The 14,670-nt window shown below is 48.0% G+C and overlaps 1 long non-coding RNA gene across 1 annotated transcript; it reads left to right on the forward strand.

Annotated features, from left to right (window-relative positions):
• Positions 1–6,059: 6,059 nt before the first annotated feature.
• On the forward strand, positions 6,060–10,787 carry LOC135365331 (uncharacterized). Its single transcript, XR_010412950.1, has 2 exons — positions 6,060–9,688; positions 9,849–10,787. It is a non-coding gene; the product is annotated as an uncharacterized LOC135365331 (long non-coding RNA).
• Positions 10,788–14,670: the final 3,883 nt, after the last annotated feature.

Below are 14,670 nucleotides of genomic sequence, written 5' to 3' on the forward strand. Positions count from 1 at the left end.
TGCCCTGAGCCCTTCCCTGTGCACTCCTCCCCTGCAACACTATCTTTTCTTTCATATGTGGCCCTTGGATGGGCCCAGCCGCCTTGTCTCTGCTGCTCGTCCCTGCCCCTGCATCCCTCCTTTTCAGGTTGTGCCTTCTGTGTGGAACTCCATCCCTCACCCCTCCTTCAAGGACTACTCTGGAATGCCCTCTGTCCATGACCATCGGGCCCGCAAGTACTCCCCTCACAGTGCCTTCTGTAGCCTCCTCTCCCAGCCCAGGGCTCCTTTGGGCCAACTGGCTTGTGAGTGGGAACCTCACCCCTCCAATGTCAGTCCTACCCACCCATGCCAGGGGACTCCATGTCCCCAAGGCCTTCCCACCTTTGTAGCCTGAGGTCAGGGAGCAGGAGTGGGCACCCGGGGTCTGGAGCGGGAACAGCGGCTACATACCCTTGGTGCCCAGATCACTTGCTTTTCCCCGTTTGCAAGGTCAGCAAAGGAAATCCAGGATGACTCTCACCCCAAGGAAGGTGCTATTAAGAGTATTTCATCGAGTTCCCAGGGCAATTGCAATGTGAGCTGTTTGCTGAGATTTCTTGGGGTGCAACCCTTCCTCTCCTTATTGTGGGAACTCTAAAAGAGACGTCTGTGGGGAAAGGATAGGAGTTTAGAACTGGCATATCTGTGTCGTGAGCACGAGAGAAGAGTCTGGAGGCACTGGGGTCACCTGGAGGATGCCATCACCATGGAAGGAAGAGCAGAGATAAAAGAGTTGGGTTCTTGATGATACTGTCTGTGAGGCTAGAGCAAGCCTCAACTGAGGTCCACTCCTGGGCTTTACAGGTACATGATCCACTACATTACCTTTGCTATTTAACTCGGTTTGACATGATTTTACGCCATGAGCATTCCCAAGGTTCCTGAGAGAATCCTGCCCTCCCGAACTGGGAGGCAATTGTGGGCCATGGTGGGAAGTGGGGTGTGCAGGAAGCTGGATGGAAGAGAAGCTCTTTCTAGAAGTGGAGGGCAGGCCCGTGCTGCTGGAAAATACCAGGCAGGGGAGAAGACACCTCTTTGGTGAGAGTCAGTGTCCCCACAGGAAGGGAGTGGTGTCTGCGAGAGTGTAGATTGGGACAAACTCCCAGCCAACAGTGTCTATGAGGCATCTGGAGTTGCAAAAAGATATGGAAGCCCCCAGGCCCTCAGATGTTGGGGGAAAAGTGTCTGTGCAGTGGTTTTGAACACCGAACCCGCACACAGGAAATCTGAAGAGCACACGTGAGGCGATCCCACTCTGACCTGTGCTAAGCTTCCTGAGCCCAGCAGCTGTGGCTGCAGGTGGCCAGGTGTCCTCGGCAGGGCCTCCGACTCTGGGTCACCGTGTCCCTGGTGGAGATAGCCACCTCTTTGAAATGCCCAACTTGCAGGTTCCTCCCTGGTCTTGGCTGAGGGGTTAGAAAGCTGGGATTTGAGCACAGGGGAGTTGGGTCTGGATGGATTTGAAGACATCCATGGCTTCTTGGTCCCCAGATGGCTAGGTTTGGGGTGTATGGTGTAAAGATAAATAGGTGTCTTGGGTAGCCTGGGGGCTCCCAGAACAGCAGGCTGAGGCTTCATTCATTCTCATGTGGGCTACATGGCTAGATAGCACAGGCCCAGGACTCCTCTGCAGCGAGGGGCTGGGTGTGGTGGCTTATTGCCTGTAAGTTTCCACAAGCCCCCTTCTGTTCTTCAGTAAGGTGAACTGGCTGCTTTGTTACTTCTCTCAGCTGAGAGAAGAAATGACAGTGGCTTAACAAGGCAGAAATACATTTCTGTCTCATGTTTAAGCAGTCTGGGCCTATGGAGGCTACAGGTGGGGTGGTGTCACCAGGACCAGCTTCCTTCCACCTTCCTGCTCCACCATTCTCAGCATGGAGCATTCACCCTCAAGGTCACAAAATGGCTGCTGGGCCTCCAGTCATCACACCCAGTGTCTAGGTAGAAAGAAGCAGGAGGAAAGGTAAGGAACAGAACTATAAAAGGGCAGGCTTTCTCAAAGGCCCCCACACACTTCCACCCACAATTCATTGGCCACCTCCATCTGCAGGTGTGGCTGGGAAATGTAGCTTCTCATCTGGGCATATTAGGTAGTGGAGCTGGTATTTAAATTCAGCAAGGCTGGTTCCTATGTCTGTGCCCTAACCACTACACTGTATAGCTTCCCAAAGGCAATGGTATACAAATAGAATTCAATTTATACTTCCATTTTCCTTTTACTTAATTTTTACTATTATAGTTAGTTTATGGCCGATGATAGATAATTGAAACCAATTTATATATATATATACTTATATATATACATGATATATATATAAATAGTGATTTATAAATATGTATGATTTATATATAATATATATAATTTATATATAGTAGTGATTATATATATATAGTGAGACATATATATATATAGTGATAAAATGGGCTTGTTCCCAAAATGGAGTTATTCAAGATCTGAGAACATTTACATAAAGGTAAAAAATCATGTGGTTGTATCAAGAAATGTGACAAGGCATTTAATACAATTTTGCAATCATTCCTATTGAAAATTCCAAATGAAATAAGAATGGAAAAAAATGTTAACTAAGACAAACATATTTATTAAAATCAAAGGCAAAGGACTAATTACTGCTTGGTTGAAACCATTGTCATTAAAATTACCAGCAAAAAGTATATGCCTGCCATCACCATTAAAGTGAAGACCATTTTAGAGGTTCTAGCTAAAGAAATAATGCAAGAAAAAATAGGTTAATTGGTTACATGTGAGAAGAAAAAGACAGAATTATCTTTATTTGCAAATTAAATTATTGTACATCCAGAAAAGCCAAGACACTCTTGGAAACAGACAATCAGGATTGATAAGAGAATTTAAGGCAGCTGAAAATATGATAGATAAGAAATATCTGTTTTTTTCTCGAAAACAGCTAGACATAAAAACAAGAAGAATGCATTCACAATAACCATAAAATCTCAGAAATAATTTTTAAAAGAAAAATACAGAACCTATGTGAGAAAACCTATGAAATTGAATGGAAACTCTCAAACATTTAACAAATAGAGAAAATTTAAATTCTGGATGGGGAAAATGTAATGCCATAAAAATGTAATTTTCCCCAAGTTAGAATATAAATTTAATGTGTTTTGGCTTTGGGGGAGTGGGGGGAAGGAGATGCGATGAAAGATAGGGAGCTGGACAAAGGATTTAAAAGTTTATAGCAAAGAGAAAGTATACAAGGAAATTATTAAAATAAAATGGTTAGGGGGAATTGACCTACCAGATGTTAAATCTTATTTTAAAGTCACTTTAATGAAAACAACATGTTGGGAATGGCTTGTATTTACAGTTTGGCACAGCAAGATGAGTGAGGTTCCCATGGCCACTGGATCTCTGGACGGTGGCTGGCCTTGAGTTGCCAAGACCCAAGGGGGTATCTGCAAAGTGAACTTCCAGATCAGGAGCAGGAAGGGTCTTTCACAGCTAACTAAGAAAGTGTTGCCAGTGTAAGGACGTTCCAAAGGGTCCCTGTCATTGGTTGCTGAGGGAACCCCAGAGGTGCTCAGCCAGGGAAAAAATTAGCGTTTGGATATCTGTCCCAACTAGAAGAAATCAACCCTAAGTTAAAACTACCTCTCCCCTCCCACCTGTCCAACCCTGGGGGCTAGAAAAATGTGGCACAGAACAGCAAAGGAACTGGCGGAGCCCCCCCCCATTTTCTACTACATGAATCCCAGCCTGAGGCGGCCCCATTGCAGTTCAGGGCAAGTCCCCACAACATGGGGGGAAAGGTGTGGTGTGAGAGTGAGGGGTGCTTACGGCTGCACCTTCTGCAGGGCAGTTGTATTACTCAAGCAGGTGCTCTAGCTATAACCATCCATCAGTTTAGGGTGGTATTACATATCTATATCTGTATTCATTTCCTAGGGCTGTTGTAACAAATTAACACAATCTGGAAGACTTACAACAACAGAAATGTATTCTCTCATGATTCTGGAAGCCAGAAGTCTGAAATCAAGGTGTCAGCAGAGCTGGTTTCTTTTGGTGGCTGCGAAGGAGAATCCATCCCATGCCTCTTCCAGCTTCTGGTAGCTGTGGGGCAATCCTTGGTGTTGTTTGGCTTGTGGATACATCACTCCAATCTCTACCTCCATATTCACACCACTTTCTCCCCTCTAAGTCTCTCCGGGTCTCTTCTCTTTCTCTGTCTTTTGTAAGGACACCTGCCGTTGGATTTTGGGCCCATCCTAATCTAGGATGATGTCATCTTAAGAGCTTTACCTTAATTACGTATGGTAAGGCTTTTATTTCAATTGAGGCCCCATTCTAAGGTTCCAGGCAGATATATCTTTTGGAGGTGGGGGGGGTGGGCAGTACTCCCCGACAGAACTGTGACATGTCGGTCACGGTAGCTGCCACACATGATCCTTCCTTCCTGTGAAAAAAACATTGCATCTGATGTTTTCTGCTCAGGAAAGGAGTATGTTGTGCTTGGTAATGGGATCAGGTTGGTGGTCCCCAGAATCAAAGGAGATTATACCTAGGAAGACTGTGGTTTTGAATAGGCCAGTCAGACTGGCTCCTTTCAAAATTTGCACTGAGAACATGTATGCAGTAGTTGAGAGAGAGAGAGAGGAACCTATGAGAATTACCATTCCACGACACCAAAGTGGTATAAAAGTACTATATACAATAGAATCAAAAATTCTAATTTTAATGAGAGACGTCTATGATCTTTACACTACAAACTATAAAACATTGCTGAAGGAAATTAATAAAAATCTAAATAATGGGGAGGTATACCATATTCATGGATTGTTAACACTCAATATGGTTAAGATGTCAATTCTCTTTAAATTGGTTCAATGCTATTCATATGAAAATTCCAGCAAGCTTTCTTTATAGAGGTCCACAAAGCTGATTCTAAAATATATTTGGAAATATAAAAAGCCAAGACAAACTTGGCTGGAGAATTTACACCATGTGAATCAAGATTATTATAAAGCCACAATAAGGACACACAGATCAGTGGAAAGGATCCAGAATCCAGAATCCAGAAATAGTTTCACGCACATGCAGTCACATGATTTTCCATGAAGTCTCCAGTGCAATTTAGTGGAGAAAGGAAGATATTTTCAGTAAATGGAGCTGGATCAACTGGAAATCCATACGAAACAGGGAACCTTGATCCCTTACCTTACACCATACAGAAAAATTATTCTGAAATGAATCCTAGACCTAAATGTGAAAGATAAAACAATAAGGTTTCCAGAAGAAAACAGGAAAATATCTTTGTGATCTCAGAGTAAACAAACATTTTTTAAACAGGATGTAAAAAACCATTAATCATAAGAGAAAAAAGTGATAAATCTGACTTCAATAAAATTGAAAACTTTTGCTTACCCACAAACACCATCAAGAAAGCAAAAAGGCAAGCTACAGGCTGGGAGAAAATATTCATAGTACAAATACCTGACAGAGAAATATATAGAATAGCTAGAACATATAAAGAGCTCCTACTCATCAAAAAGGAAAATGATAAAACACAACATACACACAAAACTGGAAAAAAAAGTCAAAAGGCACATCACAAAAGAGGAAATCCAAATGTCCAATAAGCATAGGAAAGGGTGCTTAGCTTCACTAGTCATTAGGAAAACACAAATTAAAATCACAGTGAACATACTACTACCCACCCCCTTGTGTGGCAAAATTTAGAAGACTGATAATACCAAGTGTTGATGAAGAGAAGGGGTGAGTGGAACTCACCCGCATCGCTGGTGGGAGAGTAAAGTGGTCCCGCTGCTTTGGAACTGCTTGGCAGTTTCTGATAAAGTTGAACATACTGCTACTTTATGACCCAGCAATCTTAGGTAAATCCAGGCATTTACCAAAGAGAAACCAAACCATAAGTTTACACAGTGTTGTATAAGAAGGTTTACACAGTATGATTCAACTTATATGAAGTTTCAGAACAATTGAAAGTAATGTATAATGATAGAAATCAGAACAGGGGTCATCTCTGGGGAGCTGTGGGTTTAAGTGACTGGGGTGGGGCACAAGAGGACTTTCTGGGGTGACGGAAATGTTCTTTATGTTCATCTGGGTGGAGGTTATGTGGGTGTAGGCACAGACAAAAACCTACCACCCGTGTACTTAAGATGTGTGCATTTCACTCTATGGAAACCCTACCCCAATAAGGAAATAATAAGAAAGCAGGAGCCAGAGAATAGCTAGACTACCCCTCCCGATGCTCTCTTTACAATAAATTCCTTGTTTTTCCACATGGCTTGACCTAGTGTCTGACCCTTGAAGACAAAAGAACTCACTCTCAGGTTGTGAGGACCTGTCAGACTTCTTGCCAGGAACCACCAGGTAACGCTGCCAAATGGGGCAGAGCGTGTGCATGTGCATTGTGTGTGTGTGCATACGTGCACATGTATACGTGTGAGTGTGTGTGTTTCCATTTTGGCCAGCAAGGTGCTGTTTTGTTTTGTTTTTAATAGAAACATCACTTTTTGATAAGCTAGGGCCACAATAGACAGCTTCCAGAACAGAAATAAGGCAGTCCCAAGACAACGGAGTGTAAAATTGTAGCAGATAGGTTAATTACTCTTCACCCGCATCCTCTCCCTCGGCATTATCCACTCCAACCTCCTCATAATCCTTCTCAAGGGCAGCCCTGTCCTCACAGCCTCCATGCCCCGACCCACATACCAGCCAACAAAGGCAAGCTCGGAATACATCAATTCTAACCTTCATGAACGTGAATACCTTTAGGGAAGGCAGGCACCCTGGTCTATGAGGTCTGTATCCCTCTCCATTGTCTGGACTGTGAGGGCATTTGCCTCAGGGACCAGGACTTGGGGGATGGAGTGAAATTGAGGATCCCTCCCATTCTCAAGAGAAACTCCGGGGCCTGCTTGCTCCCCCTCATCCCTGGTGCTGGCCCCTGCCAGCCCTTTGTCTCCACCTGAGCCATGTGGGTCCCTCTCTCCCTCCCTCTTTCTGAGACCCTTATGACTCTTCCCCAGTACCCTTTTCTTGGGACTCTATCTCTGGGCCCTGCAGATCCTTTCCTGGGAGGTCCAGGGGCAGAAAGGCAGGATAGGGCACAGGGCTGGCCATCCCCTTCTCCATCCCTGTGGTCATTCCTTTCCAGGAGCTCCCATCTGGGGCCCCAGCCCTGCCGGCTCCGCGACCCTCACAGAGATGCCAAGCTGCAGCTGGGCACCTCATAGCTCATGCCCTGTACGGGCCCAAGTAGACAGCTGCTGGGAGGGTCTGTCATCCTGAGGCCAGAGCGCTTTCCTGATGCTCATTATCCAAACTGCAGACCAACAGCTCGGATCCTGTCATCCCTGCTGAAATGGGCTGCAGGAGTGACAGCATGTGATGCCCGAGGATAAGTCAGAGGCTGGCTGAGTAGGGAAAGAGCTGTGTGGCCCGGCAGATAGGAAATGACGGGTGCTGTGTCAGAGCCTCATAAACAAGCATGACTTCACGCACGTCCCCCTCGTCCCTGCACACACCCCTCTGAGGTCATGCAGACTCCTCCCGTCCCCAGGGCCTGCTGCACATAGGCCCTGACGCCATGGGGCACGCACTTCTGGGGCTGGGCCTAGGGCTTGCGCAAGAACCACAGGCACATGGGCTGCCCCGGCCCCGCCGCATGAACCATGGAGGCACCAGGCACCTCTCTGTTCCAGGCCTTGGCCCGGGTACCAGGGACACAGAAAGTGGCCCTTAGCCCCCAGCTCTCAGGGACTGGTGGGGAACAGGGCCATGTGACTATCCCATCACAATAGGATATGGGGCCAAGTCCAAGGCCCTGAGGACAGCCAGCAGAAAGATGGATTTCTTCTGCCCTGGGTCAGAAAAAGCTTCTGGGAGGAGGAAGCTTTGCAAATGTGTCCTGATGTAACTTGCCAAAGAAAGCAAAGGAAAAAGACTCCAGGCAGGGAGGCCAGGGAGGGCTGCCCGGAGGAGGGAAGCCAAGTGCAGGGACCAGAGAGGACTGCTGACCCACCAGCCCCTGGTTTCCTGCATTCTGCCTCCCAGAGCTGCCAAGGGAGCCACACAGATTCAGAGCAGCCCAGCAGTCCTGGTTTGGGGTGAACTCCAACACCCCCAGAGCAAGGAGAACACAAGGGATGGCAGACAGGGCTTCCTGAGATGTCCCCTATCCCCTCCCGGGGGGCCCTGAGGCCCAGCGGTCCTAGCAGTTACAAAGGCCTGCCTGCGGCAGCATCCCTGCTCCATGTGAGTTCTGGCCCGGAACCCCCACCCAGACCCGCAGAGCTCCCCCAGCCATCCGTATCTCCCCTCCCCCCAGTCTGTAATTTCCAAGTGCTCCCACCCACCAGGTGGCAGGTGGCCAACCTCCCTTTGGTCGCCAGGGTTCAGGCGCTGATGTGGCTTCAGGTTCTGTGCCTGGACCCGAAGGAGAAGGCTGAGCCCCAGCGGTGCATGCAGCCCCCACTCTGGGCCTCTGCTGTCACCCCTCACCCCACCCCTAGTCCTCCTGTACATGTCCACAGCTGGCCGGCAGGAAGTGTGCCTTCCCCGTGCAGGACTGGCGACGGACCCTCCTTGGGGCCACAGCTGGGACACGCTGGAGCCAGGGCTAGAGCTCAGAACCCAGCCGGGGGACGCGTCGGTCTGGTGGGGCGTGCCTGGCACTTCTGGGCAGCGTCCCCCGGAGGCCTGTGCCACGAAGTCGGCAGGCCCAGACGCAGCTGTCTGCCCCGGGAAACGAGTAGCTGACCCGCGGCCAACCGGAGAGGGGAAGAAGGCCCTCGTAGGAAGGCGGGGCTGGCGCCCAGCGCCTGTGGGCGGGGCTGCGGGTCACGTGGGGTCAGGACGCAGCCCCCTCCCAGCTTTAAAGAGGAGCTTCTGTCTTCTGACGTTAACAGGCTGGCGAGGAGCTGGAAATGCTCAGATGATCTGTGCGGCTCAGATCCCACGCAACTGGCACGGGCGTGGGCGGCCCGCGTGCGCGCTAAATCACGTGACCTTCCACTACCCTGTTGTGCCCAGTTGATAAACAGATCCTCCGGAGACTTGCGGTGACTTCCTACAGGGGGCCAAGCCGGGTGGCAACCTGCCACGGCCAGCCAGGCTATGCGTTCGCCACCAACCCCTGCACCTCTCCCCAGGCTGGCTGCCTCCCTGAAGGCTTGATGGTGGCCACAACCCAGGCTGGTCCGCGCTGCCGCTGGCCGGGGCTTGGTGCGTGATGCAGGGAGGACCTTGTCGGAGTCTTGGCCCCAGGGGAGGCTTTCAAAGCTCAGGCTGGGGCCTCGCAACAGTCTGTAGACCTTGGGGATTGATTCCTCTGCTGTGCAGAGAACATGCTGCCGGGGGAGCTGGGGTTCCTCGGCTCAGACGCTACACATGCAGGCTGAGCTCCATCAGGCTGTTTTCCCCTCACAGGCTGCCTCATAGAACCGTTTCAGAGGCTGGCATGCCGGAGACGGGCCCCACAGCCTGCACCTGTCTCAAGAAGGCTGCCACCATTACCTTTCCAGGTCCTTCCCATCTGCTGCTCCCCTGGGGAGCCCAAAGGCCCCCGTGCCGCCCGGCCCATCTGAGGCAGCCCCCTTGGAGTAAAGGCGCATCTCTTGCACCTCTTTTCCCTAGAGCTGTTTTTGTGCTTCTGGCTGGAATCAGGTAAGCCATTCCACCTCCTCATGGCCACAGAAATCCGGAGAGCTCATATTCACGCATCGCTCACAGTGCGCTACGAGCCATGCTAAGCGGTTCCGCGGTATTATTTCACGCATTCCTAGGAACAGTCCTCCGAGACCATTATTTTATTTTTGCTACACAGGTGAAATTGCTTGTGACAATCCTGGAATTTAGTGGCAGAACCAACACTAGGATACAGACCTATCAGGCCTCGGAGTCCTTGCCTTTTTTTTTTTTTTAAGGTTTATTTGAGAGAGAGAGGAGAGGCAGAGGGAGAAGGAGAGAGAATCTCAAGCAGACTCCACGCTGAGCATGGACCCTAACATGGAGCTCAAGCTCACGACCCTGAGACCAGGACCTGAGCTCAAACCAAGAGTTGGACACTCAACCCACTGAGCCACCCCAAGGACCCGTTGGAGTCCAAGCACCTGTTGGAGTCCTTGCTTTTAATCAGTGTGCGCCTTCCCTCCTCCACAGTCATGGGTTCTGAGTCCCTGCCCCGACCTGTCACTTTGTATCCCTGAGCCATGGTTTCCTCATCTGTAAATAGGTTAGCAATGCTCACGTGCAAGCTCGTTATAAGGCTGGGAGGAAAGAAAGAACACAGTAGGTCTGGTTGCCCATTGTTCATGTCCGGGAGCCTGGAACCAAGATTAATGCTTGGCCAGTTCCTGGGATTGTGACCCTCAGAATCTTTTTGCTACTGATGGATGACATTGTGTATCCCCAGATCAGTGGGGCATCGCTGAGAAGTAGCAGCTTCTCAGGACTTGTCAGGATTGTTTCCTGCAAACATCAAGATTGCTGATACATCTAGTTTCACCCTTAGGACCCTGAGATTTGGTTACTATAGCAGGATGTGCCTATGTGACCAGCTGTCTGGAAGACCCTGAGATCCTGGGACTTGAGTAGGCTTCCCTGGACAGACATTTCATGTGTGTCCCTATAGTTCTCTGATGCAGAGAACAGTGTGTCCTGTGTGGCCCCTATGAGGAGGGCAGGGCTTGGGAGTCTGTGCCTGACCTTTCAGGACCTTTCCCGACCTTTCTGGACCTCGCCCAATACATATCTTTTTCCTATTGCTTTTGCTCTGTGTCCTTTCCTCTAATAAACTTTAACCATGGATATAACCTGGCATTGAGTGTTGTGAGTTCTGGTGAATCCTCCAACTTGAAGATGGTCTTGAGACCCCCAAAATAGCAGCTTAGAGGGAAATCATATAAAGCTTCTGCCTATGGCTGGCACATGAAGTGGGCCTCAGCAATGGTGGCCAGAATTACCACCTCTGGGGCTTCAGCCTGTTGCTGGCTTTTCCCCATAGACCCTGTCCCCCCTCCTGACTGGTGGTGGGGTTTCACATTGACCCTTAGTTCTGCTCTTTGCCTCCCTAACTGGAGACAGCATTCATTCACCCCCGCCTTCTTCAGAGCCGCCCTCCTCCTAGAACATCCCAGATCAGGCTGGGCCCTGTCCCTGGCTGGGGACATGAAGTGAGGGGCTGACTCATGCATGACCTGATGGGCAAGTCAAGTCAATTCCACATCCAGCCCACCCTGAGAGGCGATAAGCTGACCCGCAGTCTGGCTCAGCTGCAGTCATACTTCTAAAGTCTGTGGCAGTTGGACCCATTCAAACTGCAGCACCAGCAGATGAGTGAGGAAGACATTCTGGACATCTGGCCTCGGCAGATGTCATATGGAGCAGACGCGAGACATTCACTGTGCTCGGTTTCAACTGCTGACCCTCTTCACCTTTACTTCCCTTTGATGAAGATGTGGAAACAACATTTTCCTGTATCTTAACATTCTCTTAACTCCCTCTTACTCTACCATAAGAAACGGTGGAAATGCAGGGAGGGGCTCCTGGGAGGCTCAGTCGGTGAAACATCTGCCTTCGGCCCCGGTCATGATCTCCGGGTCCTGGGATCGAGCCCCGCATCCAGCCCTGCATCAGGCTCCACACTCAGCGGGGAGTCTGCTTGTCCTTCTGCCCCTCCCCCTGCTCATACTATCTCTCTCTCTCTCTTCTCAAATAAGTAAATAAATAAAATCTTAAAAAAAAAACGGTGGAAATGCAGTGATAAATTGCCGCTGACACTTGGCCTGAGAAATGGGGACAGTAAGGAGTCGTGCGTTTTATGACAGTCTCCTTCATGCCCCAGCGAAGCAGAGTGCTGCTCAGTTTCAGCTGTCAGTCACCAGGCAGGAATGAGGACCACAGCTGCCCAGCTTCCAATCTGTCCAGAGAGGTCAGTGATGTGTGTGTGAAATCTATCAAGTTTTAAACGCTGACTCAAAATGTTTTTTAAACACTGTGTAGATACCTCCCCTCCACACAAAAGGCAGGGATGGGGGGGAATCAAAAAGCAAAATCTGCAAGCTAATTTTAGCTTGTGGTTTATCATTTTGTAACTCTCATCTAGAGCAATGCTGCTCAACACTTTTACTATCTATTAGAAAGTATTTTCCTTAAAAAAGGACAAACAAACAAGCATTTTATACTCACTGAGTAGTAGGAGCTCTTCTTAGTTATCTGTTGCTGTGTAACAAATCAGCCCACAGTTCAGTGGCTTAAAACAACACCTATGTATTATCCCATAGTTATTGCGGGTCAAGAATCAAATGTGGCTTATCTGGGGGTCACTTATGAAGCAGCAATCAAGGTGTCTGAAGGCTCAACCGGAGAAGGGTCCACCTCCATGCTCTTGCACATGGTTGTTGGTAGAACGTGAGGACTGTTAGACTGAGGGCCTCAGTTCCTCAATGGCTGTTGGCCCAAAGCCATCCTCAACTGCCTAGCACATCAGCCTCTCCATAGAGCAGCTCACTACAGAGAAGCTGTCTTCACCAAAGGGAGCAGGCGAGAGAGCACCAGCAAGAGAACGCGTACGAGCAAGACAGAGTCACTGTCTCTCGCAGCCTAACTTCAGAGGAGATATCCATCACTGTTGCCATGTTCCATGTTTTAGGAGCAATCACTATGTCCAGCAGTCCCATGAGGTGAGCTGCAGGTGGAGACAAAAATCAAAGGTGGCAGCAACCAGTAGCCACTGCCCTTTCAGAGAAGGGAAACTGAGCCACAGTTGTTACCAAAACAGGATAGCATGGCAGAGGCTGACACGGTCCCAAAGCACTCTGCCTTTTGGGGGCTGGCCTGCCACCTAGACACAATGTCTACTTGGGCTGTCGCTGGGATTCAAGCCAAGGTCTCTGCCAGCAAGATGGAAGCAAGTAACAGTCACAACACAATTACTGTAGTGGGGTGAGGGCACACAGAGACATGGTGGGAGGAGGTGCACATCAACACAACATTTTGGGACGGCAAGACGTATCAAGAGACTTAAGCATGGTCATTCCCTTTGTCCTGTCAATTCCCCCTCTATGAGTCTCGAGCATGAGAACAAATCAGAAAATCATACAACTGTATATATTTTAAATGATCCCACTGTTGTTTAGTATACTTAGGTATAGCCATATGATTAATCTCTAGTAAGTAGAATTGCGGGGAAATTTACTTCTTTTCTTTATCTACATATTCTGTGATGAAAATGAGTTACTTTTGTACTAAGATATTATTTTATGAATATACGTAGATTGCAGCAGTTACTTAAACAGTGCAAATTGGCAGCATTCAAAATGTTCGAGACTTGGGGTGAGTGTATATGATATAGCCACACAAGAAACCTTTATGTGGTCATTAAAATTATGCTTGTAAAGTTTTAGCAATACACGCAAAAATCTTTAATCAATAAGTTTAAAATAAAAAATAGACATTCATAAAAAACTCACACTTATATATTAGGATTTGGTTCCATTTCCAGCATATGGAGGGTGGGTGTTTCCCCCACTACCACGCTATTCTCCAATAGCTGCTGTGTGTCTTACAATTCAACTCAATTCTGACACTATGAACTCAGAGACAGCATCAGATTCTACGGGTTGAGGGCTCAGTCCTATAAGACTGCCTTCCACTTCAGATGCCAATCCCAAGTAGAGGGATTCTGTATTTTTGACTGACTGGCATAAATCAGAGATTCCCACAACCCAGTCCTTGGGTTCAATCAATTTGCTAGAGTGGCTCACAGAACTCAGGAAACTCATGTACTCAACAGGTTACTGATTTATTACAAAGGATATTAAAGGAGATGGGCCAACAGCCAAATAAAGAGATACAGAGGGTGAGATCCCCCCACAAAAGCACTTCTGTTCCCGTGGAGTTTGGGCCCAGCATGGTGGCATGTGGAGGCGTTCTCTTTTACCAACCTGGAAATTCTCTGGACCCCCATGTTCTGGGTTTTTATGGAAGCTTCATTTCATATGTATAATTGATTGAATCATTGTCCATTGGTGACCTATTCAACCTCCAGCCCCTCTCTCCTCCGTGGAAATCAGGGGGTGGGACTGAGAGTTCCAACCTTCTATTCATGGTTGGTTCCCTTGGCAACCAGCCCCACCCTTAGGTGCTTTCCAAAGTCACCTTATTAACATAAACCCAGTTGTGGTGGAAAGGAGCATGAAACCAAGATACCCATTTCACCTTTATGACAGTGAAGTGTTTTCAAGAACAGAGGACAGGTGACCCAGTATAACAAAATATGTTCCCATTGCTTTTATCACTCAAAAACTTCAGAGGGTTTTGAGAGCTGTGAGCCAGGAACCATGGACAAATATGTTTTGGTCATCTGATTTACCATATTTCTTTTTTTTTAAGTTTTTTTTATTTTGATTCCAGTAGAGTTAACACACTTATATTAGTTTCAGGTGTACAATATGGTGATTCAAGAATTCCATACATCATCCTGTGCTCATCATGGTAAGTATACTCTTAATCCCCATCACCTATTCACCCTCCCCCCCCCAACCTCCTCTCTGGTAACCACCAGTTTGTTCTCTATAGTTTATATTTAAGTTACAATATTGTACAAATGAAGTCAGTTGGACTCAATTTATGTAATCCAATCAACA

This window comes from Mirounga angustirostris, unplaced genomic scaffold, assembly GCF_029215605.1.
Source record: "Mirounga angustirostris isolate CCGP_5_RB_7025 unplaced genomic scaffold, mMirAng1.0.hap1 SCAF_7, whole genome shotgun sequence".
NCBI lineage: Eukaryota > Metazoa > Chordata > Mammalia > Carnivora > Phocidae > Mirounga > Mirounga angustirostris.